The sequence below is a fragment of the Bos indicus x Bos taurus genome, chromosome 25, assembly GCF_003369695.1.
Source record: "Bos indicus x Bos taurus breed Angus x Brahman F1 hybrid chromosome 25, Bos_hybrid_MaternalHap_v2.0, whole genome shotgun sequence".
NCBI lineage: Eukaryota > Metazoa > Chordata > Mammalia > Artiodactyla > Bovidae > Bos > Bos indicus x Bos taurus.
The window spans coordinates 655,844-668,554 of NC_040100.1; positions in this window are offsets into that span (position 1 = coordinate 655,844).

Below are 12,711 nucleotides of genomic sequence, written 5' to 3' on the forward strand. Positions count from 1 at the left end.
AATGCACCATATGTGAAAGGAGAGAAGGAGCTGCCTATATATGCTTTATGTGCAGAAGACATTTCTAGAAGGTTACAAAAGAAATTGGTAAGGGTGGTGTCATCTGAGGAGGACACCCGTAGGGCTGAGGGACTGGAGTGGAAATTGGGTCTGTGCCTTTTGATACCTTTGAATTTACTTTTGTTATGCATGTGTTCACTAGTCAAAAGCATATCTCAGCTGAGACTTAACTGCCAAATCAGAAATTCAAATTGACTGTGGGTGATTATCTTGGCTTTTGTCAGCACATTTATTCTGTGTAAAAGGAGCCGAATTCCGGGGAAGGACGTTCAGGATGAAGCAAAACGTTTACCAAAAACTTGTCTCGTTGAGAAATGAAAATGCAAAGACTTGTGCCCAAGTGTTCATAGCTGCTTTATTCCAGCCCCAAACTGGAAATCACCCAATGTCCATTGACGTTATGAATGGATAAACTGTGGTATGTCCACACAACAGAAGGCAGCAGTCAAAAGGCGCCAAGCACTGCGAGGCGGGTGGCGCACTCAGACCTTAGTTGGCAGCCAGCCAGGTGTGAGGAGTGCATCTTCTGCTGGACTTCTAGAATGGCAAAGTCCTTCCACAGTCCTCTCTTAACCACCGAATCAGTGACCGATGTTTAGGTACCTGTTCCTCTCTGCGCTACTGGTGTGTGTACATGTGTGTATCTTGTGTGAACTTTTTCGTAACTGAAAGTATCAAAACTTTAGAAACAATCATTGGTTGAGTTTGGAAGTCAAAAGCTTAAGACTAAGTGCTCTCAGAGGCTGCCTCCAGGCAGGAACAGGAAGTATGGTGCTGTGTTACCAAAGGCTTGCCTCTCCACTACCAGTTACCTTACAACCAGCCTGGAAAATTAAATCCTCTCTAAAGATAAATCTTTCTTCCTGATTTTTCCAGAACTCTAAACCGTCGGTGATGTCCAGAAGGGTGATGCAGACAAAAGGAGCAATTACCGGGTGGTACTCAGGGTGATGGGCTTTGGATACACTTTTTCCCCTCTTGTTTCCCAGACTTGAGTCATTTATGTTAATGGCAGGGCTGTAGTACATGACAATTGGTATCTCAGCAAGGGAGCTGTAGCCTCCATTCAAGCATTACCCTCTCAGCCCCGCTCCTTTGGCCCTGAACCTGCAGTGGTCTAAGCTGCTTTTCTGTGACTCTTCCTATAACCAAATGATGGCTTCAGGAGCTGGCTGGGACACAGGTCTGGAACCCAAATGCAAAAGCACCTGTCCTGTTGTTCTTAGGAGTTTTCTCAATGTCTTAGTATAATTTGAAGAGGCAACCAGTGCCCTGGCTGGCTGACAACAAATGGCAGCCAGACAGAAGAGCCCATCCAGAAGCCTAGGTGCCTTCCTCCTGCCTAACTGATGGCGCTTCTACCCTCTAGGGTTACATTAATTCCTTCATATTTCTATTTACAAACTGAGTTGACAGTTTTGGCTAAGACTGAGAGTGAAGAAAGGCAGTGAGACTGGCACATGTAAAATGGGACAACAGTGGCCTTTTAAACTGCTGTAGGGGGACTGGGTTTGGGGCAGAACGCTGGCCCTTTTCCAGCCTCCCAGTGACAGGCGTTTGAGTTGGGATCTTCATCCTCCGGATCAATTGTCTGAGGCCTTGCGTACCTGGGGTTTCACAAGCGCGCACACATGGGTCTCGCTGCTCGCCCGGCTCCAGTTGCCAAGGCTGTGGCGAGCAAACCCAATGGAAACGACCCTCCTGGTGACCTTGGTCTTCGTGTGTGATGACACCTTTAGCAACTAACGCCTCTCATGGCCTCTCATGGAAGTGCTTTAGCCTGTACCTCTTCCCGTGATTAAAGAAGTAGAATTAACCTTTCAGAAACAACTGTGAACATTTCACATGGCTTGAAATCCTTGATGACAATTAATGACGAAACCAAAGTTAGGAATTTCGCTTTGGCATATAAAATCCCTCCAGGACAGCCGTATCGCCCAACAACTCAGCGACAAGGTTTCTCCAGCCGGCTCCGCCTTAGCCCAGAGGTCCCGACGGCCGGCCTCCGGCCCCGGGGCACGCGACGCTGTGACGCTCGCTGCGGAGCAGCTGCGGGAGGTGACGGGTTTCGGACCCGCGGTCCCGGCCCTCACGATGGGTGCGCGGCCACCCCAACCCCCGCTCGCGGCTCCGCGTCAGGCAGGTGCGCGCCGTCGCCGCCGCCCGAAAAAGAAGTGCGACCAACACGGCGACCGCTGACGGGCGCCGCATCCGCGCCGGCGGCCAGCCGCCGCGCCCCCGGCCCGCACTCGCGTGACCTCCACATGTGCGCCCGGCCCCGCCGCACCGAAGGCCCCACTGACCCCGCGACTCAGACACCCAGGTCCCAGCCAGCGATCCTCCCAGCGGCCCTTGCGGCGAGGGCGCGGCCACGTGACCCGGACTCGGCCAATTGGGGGCGCCGGCGGCGCAGAGGCGTTTGCGTCATTGCGCTCCGGCGGCAGCTGGAACCCTGATTGGCCGTATCTGGATCACGTGACCCCCGCCGCTCCCCCTCCCGCCTGGGTGCGGCCCCGCCCGGACACTGCAGATGAGCGGCGCACTGCGCTGACGTCTACAATGTTGAGTGGCTGGTCTTCCAGTTAGGGAGGGATGATGTTGCTGTTGCTTTCTGAGGAGAAATGGAGCCAGAAGCCTCGTCAAACTGCACCTGGGGTCCAGCCACGTCTTTTCGGTTGAGTCGCTGAAACGTGTTTAGCTTAAGCCAGTGTGAGCTGCACGTTTTAATTCTTGCCCGATAAGACGTCAGAACTGAAACGAGTACTACCAGAATGACCTGGGGGAAATCCATTCTTCATGTCCTAGGGTTTTGACTCAGTAAGAACGTCTTCGAGCCGACAGGGACTGTACTCCCAGTCCTCCGACTGGGCTCCCTCCCACCGTCCTCCAGCACCCAGAGATTTGGGAGGCGACAGGGGCGGGGGTGCCGCTCACAGATACCTTTGTCAGTTGGCAAGTATCCCCTTCTGGTGACGCTCTGAGACCCAGCCATGCCCCTCTGAGTACAAACTCTGTACCCAAACACAAGTGGGGGTCCTGACAAGGCTCCAGCGGGGCGCAGTCCGTGAAGAGCCCGCCGCACCTGTTAGCAACATCCTTCCTGAAGGGAAACATAGGGCGGGAGAAGTGGGCGAGGCAGGAGTGCCCGCCCTTCTCACCACACCCTCTTTCCTTCCTTCGGGCCTGGGGTAGAGAGGGCTCCACCCACACACATACCTGGGCTTCTTGAAGAAGTGACTGATCCCAGGGCTAGGTCAGGCAAAGTCCAAGCATTGCCAGAAAGTAAGGAATGGCTCCAAAAAGGATGGGGACTCAGGAGGCAACCTGAAGGAGCTCCTAGTGGCCAAAGCTGGAACTATGTGACTGGCATAATTAATAACAAAACTGTTGGGTTGTGAGTTACAGAATAATGTAAATATCCACGACTCCCTAGTGACATTAAAAAAAAAAAAAAAAGAATTCTCTGGTGGGCCAGTGGCTAGAACTCCGCACTCTCACTACAGAGGGCCTGGGTTCAATCCCTGGTTGGGGAACTAAGATCCCACAAGCCATGTGGTGCAGCCAAAAAGAAAAAAGAATAAGTGAGGGAGGAAGGAGACAAAAATGTTCCAATAGATGTAGTAGGAATGAGAGAAATAGAAAATCGACATTAGGCAAACACCACGGTAATACCTGTCCCAAACAAGAGCTACCGATGATTCCTCAGATTAACAGCCAAAAGTTTTGAGACAGCTTATTACTCAAATATCTCCCCCAAGATATTTTTTAATTACAAAGGGATTAGTAGTAACTTCATGGTGGAGAAACTTGACCAAAATACCTTAAACAAGTGATGTCGGCATAAGATAGAACACTGTTGACGTTGAGAAATGAGACAGAGTACATGGGAACCCCAGACCATACAAAACACAGGCAGTGAAGATGAACTCACTGCTCTCGTGGGCCAGGTGAGCAAGGGGCCTTCAGAACTGGGGCTGACGCTGGCGTCTCAGAGTGGCTGGGGTGGATGGGCTGCTGTGGAATCTCTGCTGCCCAAGCTGTCTCTACTGGCTTGGCAGGTACGAGTGCCGTGAGCAGGGACAAACTTGGCAACTGGGAGGAACAGCAAGGAGGCAGCACAGGAGCTTACAGATGAGTGAGAGGAGGATGGTGAGAGGCGAGATCAGACACACAGCGTGAGTCAGACCGTCAGGACCACAGCAGGTGAGGGTGGAGAACATACTCTCCCCTATCCCTTCATGTCTCCTCCCACGACCTTTTTATTATAGTTCTGTTATTCTTGTACGTTTTCCTTGAGTACCTGTGTGGCATTAATACACAGTCCTTAAACCTCTGTATTTTGTCCCAAGAGCTTTGGATGGCAGGGTATTCTTTCCCCCCAACGGAAGACGGGTCCTGTCCTTTCCTCTGCCTCTCCCACCTCCATCACCTTCCATCACCCAAACTTTTGCTTGAGTATTGTCAGGATTGGTCTTTACAGTTTGAATGGGTTGAAAATGCTTTTTCATGCTTTGCTTGTAGATTGTAGAAGCTCCCAAAGCCTGTCTTTTCCCCTGGAGTTGTCTGTCTCCGAGCCCCAGTCTCTGTCCCGACCTGCTGCCTGGCTGTCTCTGCAGACATCACGCATGGCCCACCAGTCCCAAACTTTCCTTGTACTTGGTTCCAGCTTCATATGCTGAAGTACATTTTAAGCATGTCCTCAGAAGGGGATGTCTTTCTGTATCTAAAAAGGCTTTTAATTTGCCCTCATAACTTGGCATCGGTTTCTAGATCCCAAATTTTTCCTCAGCACTTTGAGGGCCCAGCTCTGTCAATATCTCACAGTTGACAGTTTGATAGTCATTCCTTTGGCGGAGTCACGAGTTTTATCTTCAGATGCTTCTGAAACCTCTATCCCTAATACTCGGACATTTCACAAGAACAGGTCTAAATGGGGATCTTTTTATTCATTCACCCTTTTCTGTGCTCAAGGGGACCTTCCATTTTCTAGTTTTTTGTTTGTATTTAAGAGCTTTCTTTCCGTTTTCTCTATTCTCTCCTTCTGGAACTTCTGTGTATGTGAAGTTAAACATCCTGGACACATCCCCCACGATTCCATCATTTCTTACCTATTTTTTTCTCCTCTTTCTCTTCTTTTTGGGTCATTTCTTCTGTGTCCTAAGACAATTTTTTTACTTTATTTTCTAAGTATCTTATTGATCTTTTTATTTTTTACCATTTACCTTTTAAGTCTCTTTTTCCATAAATGAACTTTACTGAGGTTTAATTTATATACAATGAAATGGTCCCATTTTTAAGTGTATATTTTGATGAGTTTTGACAAATATATACAACTGTGTAATCACATCACAGTCAATGTATAGAACATTTCCCCAAAGTTTTATTGGTCCCCTTCCCAGTCAAACCCCACTCCACACACAGGTCCTGGGCAGTCCCTGATCAGATTTCTCTCATTACAGATTACAGTATCATTTATTGTCATGCTCAGCGTGTGTTTTTGAGACTTACCCATGTTTTTGCATATATCAGTTGTTCATTCCATTTTTCTTGCTGAGTCATATCCCATTGTATCATAGTTTTTTATCTGTTCATCAGCTGAGGGACATTTGGGTTTATCCAGTTCAGTTTTGAATAATGACTGCTGCTGCTGCTAAGTCGCTTCAGTCGTGTCCGACTCTGTCGTGACCCCATAGATGGCAGCCCACCAGTCTCCACCGTCCCTGGGATTCTCCAGGCTAGAACACTGGAGTGGGTTGCCATTTCCTTCTCCAATGCATGGAAGTGAAAAGTGAAAGTGAAGTCGCTCAGTCATGTCCGACTCTTAGCGACCTCATGAACTGCAGCCTACCAGGCTCCTCCGTCCATGGGATTTTCCAGGCATGAGGACTGGAGTAGGTTGCCATTGCCTTCTCTGGAATAATGGCTAAAGACATTCATTTACAAGTCTCTGTGTGAACATACATCTGTATATTGCCTGAGTAAATACCGAAGGGCGGAATCACTGGATGGCCTGTTAAGTGTATGTTTAACTCTATAATAAACTGCTGATCTCTCTCCCAAAGTAGTTGTACCACTTGACGGTCCCACCAGAAATGCACGAAGAGTTCCATTGCCTCTGAATCTTTCTCATCACTCAGTGGGGTCAGAACTTACTTAGTTACTCCAGGTAACTTAGTTTCCTTGACAGGCCTCTCCCCTAAATGGAAAGGTTGAGGGAGTGTCCTGTCTGAGGGTCAGTGTTATCAGGAGGAGCCCCACCCCCTCTAAAAGCAGTCTGCTTGGTTTCTCTAAGAGAAGCCTGGCCTTGGGACTGGGGCGCCAGGCCAGTTGCCAGCTGTTCTGTGGCCTGGGTTTGTGAGGGAACAGTTGTTCATCCCTGGACCTCGGGTAATCCCCAGTGCCAGCCCCACCTGCCCTGAGCCTCTGAGACCAGAACAGACGAGCCCCCGCCTTTGCGCAGTGCTCCTATTCTGGGATGCTGCTCCCTGTGCCCACACTTCCCCAAATTTGTTGAATGCTCTCATCTCCCGTCCCCACCCACCGCCTTTCTGTGCTTCTCCGCTAACCCTTTCGATGAAGCCTTTGGTGAGAAGAGAAGCTGCCTGTGCTCAGTTCTTCTCTGCACTGAGACCTCTGTGGGCAGAGACGAATGTCCAGGGGCATGCGTGTGAGGTGCAGGAGCAGACCGCCGAAGGGCATATACGGGGCGCACGCTTTATGTTAATAAAAACACACGCATGTGCACAGAGCGTGACAGGATAGACAGGAGAGCGTTTGTGAGAGCTCTCTCTGGGTGATGGGGTTAACGTGGCCTATGGGCTTGTAAAATTTTTTAAACACGTTTTCTAAACTGTGGTCGTGAGTGTGGCTGCTTGTACAGTGTCTGAAGGGGAGGGTCACATGGATCTGATCTGGATTTTCAGATGGACAGGGCGGAAGGCACAGGTGGGGACTGACCTCAAGTCCCGGGTGTGACAGGAAAGTTCTTGTAAACCAGCCACAACTTCATTGTCTCCCCAAGACCACAGACAGTCTGGGGCCGCTGTGTGAGATCGGGGACACGTCCCTTCATGCCCTATGGAGCTGAGTAAAGTGACATTTCCACATTCTGAGATCAGAAGTAAGACTATGCTAAGAAATGTGCCTCCTGCCCTGACAGAGGAGAGCTGACCGTTCACCTCTCACCCCAAGGAGACTTTCCACGGGCTGCCTAAGACCCGCACAATTTGGGACCAAAAAGACTGTTCTTTCAGCTCTTAGCTACTTTGATTGGAAGTACGGAGTTTCAAATCTTTTTTTTTTAAGATTTATTACTTTTGGCTGTGGTAGGTCTGCATTGCTGCACAGGCTCTCTGGTTCTGTCAAGTGGAGCTGTTGTAGTGCGTGAATTTCTCATTGCAGAGGCTTCTCTTGTGGTGGAGACGGGCTCTAGCCACATGGGCTCCATCCCTGGGCTACACGGGCTTAATTGCTCTGTGGCATGTGGATCTTTCCAGGCCAGGGATCGAACCAGTGTCCCTTGCATTGTAAGGCAGGTTCTTAACCACTAGGTCACCAGGGAAGCCCTATTTTAATTATTTTTTATTTTCTAATTCTGAATTTTTATTTACTCCTTTCTTTTTGTCTGCATCGGGTCTTAGGAGCGCTGGGCAGGCTCTCCATTGTGGTGCTCGGGCATCTCTCTAGCTGCCCCGTGGCACATGGGGTCCTAGTTCCCTGACCAGGGGTCAAACCGGCATCCCCGGCATCCCCTGCATCGGAAGGCAGATTCTTAACCACTGGACCACCAGGGAAGCCCCAGATCGTCCTCTTGATGTCTGGGAAGAGTTTAACGAGACCGTTGAGATCTGGTCCACAGACAAACCCAACTGTGCTTTCCGTCTGCGTGTTTGTTGCTAGTGCAAAGGTGGATTCTGGCAAACTCCATCAGTCAGTGATCTTACCAAGGAAATGAACAGAACTTAGCTGCTAAATGTCCTCTGAGCCCGTGTACACAACCCTGCAAATAAAGGTGAGCCCTGCTTACCTGATACTGGGCTTTTCACAAGGAAGGTTGGGTCACCTTTCACTTTCCTCAGAACGTGCAGTAACAAGATTTCTGACTTTACAGAAATGGAAGCAGAAGCCTCTTAAGAAAGTCCCCACAAGAAACCTGTCCTTGTTGCATTCAGAGAAAAGACATTCACATGCTGGTCTGCTGTCAAATCTTCTCTCTCAGAGCTGACGGAGGAGTGCCCGCCTCTGGTCTGGAAATTCATCAGGGATGAGACCGGAGAGACAGCCTGCCCGAAGACAGAGCTTTATGTGCTTCTCTCCAGCCTTTGAAGGGCCTCTGAAGAGGCCACAAGCGGATGGACTGGCTGCAGCTGGCTGCGCGACGCTCCTTGCAGCTCGTGACAGTGACCCAGGAACAGACACTGTATGACAACAGAACTCAAGACTCCTGCTGTGACTCCCCATCTCAGTCCCCGAGGAGGAGAGGCTCACCTGCCATGGCTTCCAGTGCGCTTCGGGCGTTCAAGAATGGACATGTAGACACGGGAGCATGTGTGATAAATGCACAGATGCAAAGGGCCTGACGCTAAACAGCCAGTCACCAGCACATGCCTGCAGCTACCAGGCAGGTGGGCGCTTTCTGAGACTGGGAACAGCCCTCCACAAGACCTGACCCTGGTGCTACAGGGGCGGCGGCATCACGCGAGTGAGGCTGGAGTCGGGGTGTCATGGCTTCAGAACAGCGCTGCTGCTCAGCGTGCGGCCTATGTTCATCTGTGTGTTTTCCTGCCGCAAGAACGAAGGGCGTCCGCAGAGTCGAGTCCAGAGAAATGTTGTTAGGGAAGGACAGGTGGAGGGAAGGCCTCCTGCTTACCAGGACAGGACTCACGTTTTCGCCCATCAATTAGCCCTGCTGCGTTTGCAGCCTCTTCTACATTAAAAAGGATACAGATACTGATAAACACATGAACGGGGGTGAATCTCCAGGGAATTTTGCTGGGCTTAAAAAGCCAACGACTCACCGTAGGATACCATTTATACATTTTTGAAATGACGAAATTTTAGAAAAAGAGGGCAGGCTAGTGGTTTCGAGGCCAGGTACAGGGGTAGAAAGGGGGCTGGGGGCTGCAGAGGGCGCAGGAGAGACCCCCGGGAAGCTGAAATCTCCCAGGACCTTCATGCCTGGTCACCCAACCCTGGATGCCTGGACACCTGATGCCTGTGCCCACACTTGGAGTGGCCTACATTCTTGCCCCTCGGCTTCCCGGGGCCCTATTTTCAAGCTGCCCTTCCCCCTCGGGACAGGTTGAAGCCCCCAAGCAGGTGAATTCTATAATCAATGGGAGGATTTCTTCCATGGGAAGTAGCTTTCCAGATGCCACAAAATTATACTAAAGTTCACGTAACATTTGCCATCTCAACCGCTTCTCCGTGTCCAGTTCAGAGGTGTCTAGAATATTCACACTGTTGTGCAAACCATCACCACCGTCTGTCTCCAGAACTTTCTCGCCTTCCCAGAGACCCTGTCTCCATTAAATACTAACCCCACCCCCTCCGTCAGTCCCCGGTGCCCAACCTCCTCCTTCCTGTCTCTGGGACCCTGACTGCTCCAGGGACCCTCCACAGGCCCGCACGTGCTCGCTGCTGTCCAGTCTGACTGCTGCCAGTGTGGTGAGGGTAGCGTGGTGTGGAGTTGCCTGCGTTTGCATTTCGCTGGCTACTAATGGGCCGCAGCAGCTCTTCGTGTCCCTGTCATGCGTTGACGTTCCTGTCTCTGTGGATTGCCTGTTCCCACTCTCTGCCATTTTCCTCTTGCCTTTCTCTTTCCTTTGCTGAGTTGCAGGAGGTTCTTGAATATTCTAATCAGTCACAACTCCTGGTCTGTTTTAAAGACAGCAGATATCTTCTGACCTGTTATCTGTCCGCTGACTTGTTCGCGGTATCTTTTGCTGAACAGACGTCTTTCACTTTGATGGAGTCAGACCCATCAATGTTTCGCCATAAGGTCTGTGCTTTGGAGGTTTGAGAAACGCTGCCCCACCCTGGGAAAACAGCTTCCTTCAGTCTCTTCTTTCAATGTCTTAGTGCTCCTTCTCATTTGGGTTGTCACTCATCTGGAATCTAGTTTTATTTCTTTTAAAATTTTTTCTTTAAAAATAAAATTTCACTGAGGAAGGATAGAAAGATATTCATAGTTGTTAATTTAGGATGGAGTCATTATCCTACAGTACAGATCAGATCAGATCAGATCTTTGCAACCCCATGAATCGCAGCACACCAGGCCTCCCTGTCCATCACCGACTCTCGGAGTTCACCCAGACTCACATCCATCGAGTCAGCGATGCCATCCAACCATCTCATCCTCTGTGGTCCCCTACTCCTCCTGCCCCCAATCCCTCCCAGCATCAGAGTCTTTTCGAATGAGTCAACTCTCTGCATGAGGTGGCCAAAGTACTGGAGTTTCAGCTTTAGCATCATTCCTTCCAAAGAAATCCCAGGGCTGATCTTCAGAATGGACTGGTTGGATCTCCTTGCAGTCCAAGGGACTCTCAAAGAGTCTTCTCCAACACCACAGTTCAAAAACATCAATTCTTTTGGCGCTCAGCCTTCTTCACAGTCCAACTCTCACATCCATACATGACCACAGGAAAAACCATAGCCTTGACTAGACGGACCTTTGTTGGCAAAGTGATGTCTCCGCTTTTGAATATGCTATCTAGGTTGGTCATAACTTTCCTTCCAAGGAGTAAGCATCTTTAAATTTCATGGCTGCAGTCACCATCTGCAGTGATCTTGGAGCCCCCCAAAATAAAAGTCTGACACTGTTTCCACTGTTTCCCCATCTATTTGCCATGAAGTGGTGGGACCAGATGCCATGATCTTCGTTTTCTGAATGTTGAGCTTTAAGCCAACTTTTCCACTCTCCACTTTCACTTTCATCAAGAGGCTTTTTAGTTCCTCTTCACTTTCTGCCATAAGGGTGGTGTCATCTGCATATCTGAGGTTATTGATATTTCTCCCGGCAATCTTGATTCCAGCTTGTGTTTCTTCCAGTCCAGAGTTTCTCATGATGTACTCTGCATGTAAGTTAAATAAACAGGGTGACAATATACAGCCTTGACGAACTCCTTTTCCTATTTGGAACCAGTCTGTTGTTCCATGTCCAGTTCTAACTTGCTTCCTGACCTGCATACAGATTTCTCAAGAGGCAGATCAGGTGGTCTGGTATTCCCATCTCTTTCAGAATTTTCCATAGTTTATTGTGATGCACACAGTCAAAGGCTTTGACACAGTCCATAAAGCAGAAATAGATGTTCTTCTGGAACTCTCTTGCTTTTTCCATGATCCAGCGGATGTTGGCAATTTGATCTCTGGTTCCTCTGCCTTTTCTAAAACCAGCTTGAACATCAGGAAGTTCACAGTTCACATATTGCTGAAGCCTGGCTTGGAGAATTTTGAGCATTACTTTACTAGCGTGTGAGATGAGTGCAATTGTGCGGTAGTTTGAGCATTCTTTGGCATTGCCTTTCTTTGGGATTGGAATGAAAACTGACCTTTTCCAGTCCCATGGCCACTGCTGAGTTTTCCAAATTTGCTGGCATACTGAGTGCAGCACTTTCACAGCATCACCTTTCAGGATTTGGAAGAGCTCAACTGGAAAAGTACAAGTCTGTACTTTTTCCATGGTTTAACATTTAGAAATGTTAACATTTAGAAAGTTTTAAAATTTCTAAAAATTTCCCAGTATTTTGTGCAAAATACAGGTAAACTCAAGCAAGAAAAGGAAAATAATCTACGATGCCCCTACTTGGATAGAATCACTGGCAACAGTTTTCTGTGCCCTGTGTGTGTCTACACACACATGAAATCAGAGAAGCTGCCTTTTTCAGTTACAGTGTATCATTTCCTGAGCACCTTTCACACCCTGGTCTCTGCACAGATATGACACTGTGAGCACTGTTTTCTGAACTGGCTTTGTTTTTGGAGCTGTTTCTTCCCTCCCTTAATCTGACTATAAGACATCAGGACCTTCCCTGGTGGCTTAGTGCTAAAGAATGCAGGAGACAGGAGTTCAACCCCTGATCCAGGAAGCTCCCCCAAGCAACCGAGCCCGAGCGCCGCAACCACGGAGCCTCTGCTCTGGAGCCAGACGCTGCAACCCCTGAAGTCCATGCTCCTCAGAGCCTGCACTCTGCAGCAAGGGGAGCCACCACAATGAGAAGCCCTCAGAGAAACGAAGACCCAACACGGCCAAAAATGAAAATGAATAAAGGTTCCAGGTCAGCTTCCCTCACTGTGATCCTCTCACACTGACTGAAGCATCCCCGCTCCCCATCTAGAAACCAGTGTTTCCACCCGTTTTGCTTTTTTCAGTTCAGTTCAGTCACTCAGTCGTGTCCAAATCTGCGACCCCATGGACTGCAGCACGCCAGGCCTCCCTGTCCATCACCAACTCCCGGAGCGTGCTCAAGCTCATGTCCCTTGAGTCAGTGATGCCACTCAACCATCTCATCCTCTGTCATCCCCTTCTCCTCCTTCCTTCAATCTTTTGCAGCATCAAAGGAGTCACTTCTTCGCATCAGGTGGCCAAAGTATTGAAGTTTCAGCTTCAGCATCAGTCCTTCCAGTCAATATTCAGAACCGATTTCCTTTAGG